The sequence below is a fragment of the Lucilia cuprina genome, chromosome 6 (assembly GCF_022045245.1).
Source record: "Lucilia cuprina isolate Lc7/37 chromosome 6, ASM2204524v1, whole genome shotgun sequence".
NCBI lineage: Eukaryota > Metazoa > Arthropoda > Insecta > Diptera > Calliphoridae > Lucilia > Lucilia cuprina.
In genome coordinates this window covers 41,954,315-41,959,407 of record NC_060954.1, presented here as the reverse complement: position 1 = coordinate 41,959,407, position 5,093 = coordinate 41,954,315, and the positions used below count along the sequence as shown (strand labels likewise).

At 29.5% G+C, this 5,093-nt stretch overlaps 1 protein-coding gene across 2 annotated transcripts in view; it reads right to left on the bottom strand.

Moving 5' to 3' along the window:
- The window catches only part of LOC111679582 (guanine nucleotide exchange factor DBS-like), a 97,746-nt gene that overhangs the window by 19,698 nt on the left and 72,955 nt on the right, over positions 1 to 5,093 (bottom strand). The gene's annotated exons all lie outside the window — the stretch shown is intronic.

Sequence of the window (5,093 nt, the reverse complement as noted above, 5' to 3'; positions counted from 1 at the left end):
CTATCTATCTATCTATCTGTCTATCTATCTATCTATCTATCTATCTATCTATCTATCTATCTATCTATCTATCTATCTATCTATCTATCTATCTATCTATCTATCTACAAACTTTCTAGCTTTTTCTTTCAGTGCATTCCCCACTCTTAAAATATTTTCCCATTGAACCCCATTTAAAAATATTTGTTTGTTTTTGTTTTATAATTTTGCATAGAAATGTGGCGATTATTTGCAACGAAATTGTTGCATCAATATGATTTATGTTAAAATTGCTAAATAAGTAGATGTAGATGAGAGAGATATCTCAATTTCTTAATAGACAAGTATTTTGTAAAAAAACATTGTTTTAAAGATTTAAACTGGCTGATTAAGAAACAAGGAAATAAATGTATGTTTAACATTGGAAAGACAAAAAGTTGATTAACTTAACTTTTTAATTAATTTTAATATAATTTTCCTCGCAAAGATAATTTTAAATTTCTATTCGAATAACAACTTAATCCGCTAATTACATTAAAACCTCACAGTACAAAATCTAAATGATATAAACACCCCTGGACATCGAACCTATCTATTGCAAAAGTTTTATCATTCAAGTGGTAAAAGTTTATCAGTTCACAAGATCACTGATCATTAAAGACGAAAAAAAAAACAAAAAACCTTTATTTATTAACACACATATTTCTGTGATGGGAAAATAATTATTTGCCACTGATACTGGTAGTTAAACAATATGCAGTGAAATTATTTATGCAAATTTCTATTTTCCTAATTATATAAACAATTTATAAACAATATAACATAACTAAAACAATGGAAAACATGCCTGTAAGATCATTGACTGTCATGATTTTAACAAAACGTGGTTGCAAGTGTAATACAGACCAGCATGTCAAAAGTTGCTGAGAAGTTTGGGTCGTTAGCTTTTTTGAGAAGTTATTTTAATTGAATTCGAAATTAGGGGAATAAACTTAAGGGCAAAGAAAGTTATTTAAGCCCAAAGCTTTGGAAAAGTTTATGGCAAAAGTCTTAAGAATAATTGCAAAAGCTAAGAGTAAGTCAGTTTTGTACTTTCAATAGAATCGGTTTTAAAAATTAATTTAAAATTAGATTGTAAAGAAAACCCTTAATAATATCATCAGCATTTAACGCACTTTCTTAAAAGTTAATTAAAAAATTTTAAAACCGACAAAAAACGAAAGTAAATTAAATTTTGATTATTATTTCTTTATTAATAAAAACAAATTACAATAAAGCAACAATAAGACAATCAACTATCAACCACTGACTGCTCCATGCTGATCATTTGTTTTGATGATTTTTATTTTCTTTTCTTTTTTATAAATTTTATTGTCGATTCAGTTGCAATTGCGCAGTCGTGCGTGTTGATACATTTTTCTTATTTTGCTGCTGGTTGTTGATTATTTTCTTTTATTGTTTTTTCTTTTCTTGATTTTATTTATATTTTTATTGTTTTGGCTGCTGGTTTTTTGTTAAAGAAACTGCAACAGCTTTAAATATTTTAAATGATTTAATCAAATACAATCAATTCACTCTCATCACTACATGTGTATTCGGCTCATAGCTTTAGTATGTATGTTTGTCTTTTTGTCTGTCCGTCTTAACTAATTATTCAATAATTATTATTTAATTCCGTTTTTGTTTACCTTTTCATTGTTTTTTTTGTTTCTATTTCTATTTCTCTTTCTATTGCTAATTCTACGTGACTAAGACAATAAAAACATTAACCACCATAAGACCATAAATAATAAATATTGAATTATTTATTTTCAAAATTTTACAAATTCAGTTGTTAGTTTATAATTTTTGGGGGAATAAAATAAATGTGTGTGTGACTAACTAGCTGCGTTGTTTGTTTTTTTGTCGTGGAAACTAAATGTGTTTGGTAGCATGAAGTAATATGTCACCATTAACCAAACCAAACTAAAAATATTAGAGGTATTCAGAGAAAGAAACAGAAAAATTAATTCAAAAATTCTATAAAGAATTGAAATAGAATTGAACTAGAAATGAACTAGAACTAAACTAGAAATGAACTAGAAGTGAATTAGAACTGAACTCGAACTGAACTAGAAACTAACTAGAACTGAACTAAAACTGAGCCAGAACTGAACTAGAACTGAACTAGAACTGAACTAGAACTGAACTAGATCTGAACTAGAACTGAACTAAAACTGAACTAGAACTGAACTAGAACTGAACTAGAACTGAACTAGAACTGAACTAGAACTGAACTAGAACTGAACTAGAACTGAACTAGAACTGAACTAGAACTGAACTAGAACTGAACTAGAACTGAACTAGAACTGAACTAGAACTGAACTAGAACTGAACTAGAACTGAACTAGAACTGAACTAGAACTGAACTAGAACTGAACTAGAACTGAACTAGAACTGAACTAGAACTGAACTAGAACTGAACTAGAACTGAAACAGAACTGAACTAGAACTGAACTAGAACTGAACTAGAACTGAACTAGTACTGAACTAGAACTGAGCTAGAACTAAACTATAACAGAACTGAGCTAGAACTAAACTACAAACTAAATTTTATCAAAATTGTTACGATGTGAATACCCTTATTAAAAATACAACCGAATTATGTCTTTACCAACCTGCCACAACAATAAACTTTTAAATTTTCTTTGTTTCTTTATAATTTTTACATTCCTAAGAGGTGCGTTTGTTGTACGCTTATAACGTTGGTTGCTGAGATAGTATTGTTGTGGTAGCAGAGTCTATGTCACCAAACTTTATTATATGCAGCATAATTTATTTTTGTTTTTGGAATTAGTAGATATATCAGAAGGTGGTTGAGGGGAAAGGGGTCAATTCGTAAAGTGTGAAAGTTGAATTAGTTGTTTTTTTTTTTTTTGTTTTCTATATTGCAAATGATGACAAATATGGATGTTGATTGTTTGGTTGGTTGTCTGACTTTGTTTGGATTGTATGTATGACATTGGGAACATTTTTCACTTTTTTCACTTTGCTATTTTTGTTTTACTTCTTGTATATTTGTAATAATTTTGGTGATTGAAATTTTATTTCAATGTTTGTTTTGCTTAGCGATGAATTACTTAATTAGCAAATCGTTATTTTGGAACTAATGTGTCAAGCGTGTGTGGTAGTATCTGTCATCTGCTGTTGGTTGTAGAAAAAAAATTATTAACGGTTTGCGAGAAATGTCTTAGTTGCTGTTGGCAGTAAGTCAATTAAAAAAATATTTTTTTTTATTGAACTTTCATTTTGTTAAATTTTAGGCTTTCTAGAGAAAATTGTAAACTTAGGGCAAAAGTTAAATTCCAGATTATTGTTAATTTCTAGAGAAAATTTTTAATAAATTCCAATTACTAATGTAATAGGAAGATACTTGAAAATAAAAATAATAAAATTTCAAAAAAAATGAATAGAATAGAATTCAAAAAACTTTATTTTGCTATTGCCAAATTTTTAGTTATTTAAATTTTACTTAATTCATTTAAAACTATAGGCTAAACTTTTAAAACTGAGAGAAATTTAGAAAACTTTGAAATATATACTTTTTTGGATTTTCAAACATATTTGAACTAGGGAAAGTCTATATTTAACCAGATTAATATAAATAGACTGGAACTAAACTAAGGAGTGAGATCGAAAAATTCTTAACATACATATATGTTTATAAAAAAGAAACCACTAAACTTACAGCTTTATTTTTTTTTATTTGATTCAAATTATTATTACAATTTACAAAAAAAATATTTTTATAGTTTTAATCACTAGTGATTAAATTTTGAACCCTTTTCGGAAACCCTTTCATTAACGTTTTTATAGTGCTTTCTGTCACTTTGCTCGAACATGTAGTCCATCTCCGTTTAAAATCTACCACACTTTTGGACACCTTTTTTGTACTCTTCAATTCTCCTTTAACAAGAGCCCAATATCTCTCCACTGGCCTTAGCTCCGGGCAGTTTGAAGGATTTGCCTCTCTTGGTACAAATATCACATTATTGTTCTTGTACTACTCAAGGGCTTGTTTACCATAGTGACAGGATGCCAAGTCAGGTCAAAAATAAGTGGACACATTATGAAGTCTTATGAATGGAAGCAGCCTTTTTTGTAAACATTCCTTGATGTAAATTTCGGTATTTATAGAGCCCGTTGTAACAAATGATTGGCTTCTTTTGCCGCAACTGCATATTGCTTGCCATACCAAGAACTTTCTGGGAAATTTTGTTTGCTTTTGGGTCCTAAACTTTTCTTCAACATTCCCTCGAGCATCAGCAACATAAAACTTTTGACCTGGAAGTTGCGAAAAATCTGCTTTCCTACCGGATGTGTTGGGAGCTCTTTTGAAAATGCGTTCTATTGTTTTGGCCTTAGAAACATCATGTGGACCATTCCTTCTACCTGAACCAGGTTTTCTATCAACTGACAAGTTCTCCCGGTACTGTTTAATAACATTGGAAACAGTTTGACGGCAGACCTTTTTATGCTTGGCCAACTTTTTGTAAGACCAAGTTGGGTTTAGTTGAAAATATTTAATAATTTCAGTACGCACTTTTTTTGGTCACTCATTTAAATCAGATTAACAAAAAAATTAATATAATTGACATTACACATAATAACTGACATGTTTTTCAAAGGTAACTTGATCAAAAAAAAAAATCAAATAATACTTTGGTTGAAAAATGTAATGAAAAACGTGTGTTAAGAATTTTTCGATCTCACTCCTTAGTAATAGAACGAAACTAGCAAGAAACTAACAAAACTGGAACAAAATTAGAACAGAACTAAAACAGGACTAGAACTGAACTAGAACAGAACTGGAACAGGACTAAAACAGAAATAAAACAGAACTAGAACAGAACTCTACTAACAACAACTTTAAGAACACTAATAGAGCAGAACTAAAGCAGAACCAGAGCAGAACTAGAGCAAAACTAGACCAGAACTTAAGCAGAACTAGAACTTAACTAGAACACAACTAGAACAGAACTAGAACAGAACTAGAACAGAACTAGAACAGAACTAGAACAGAACTAGAACTAGAATAGAACTAGAACAGAACTAGAACAGAACTAGAACAGAAC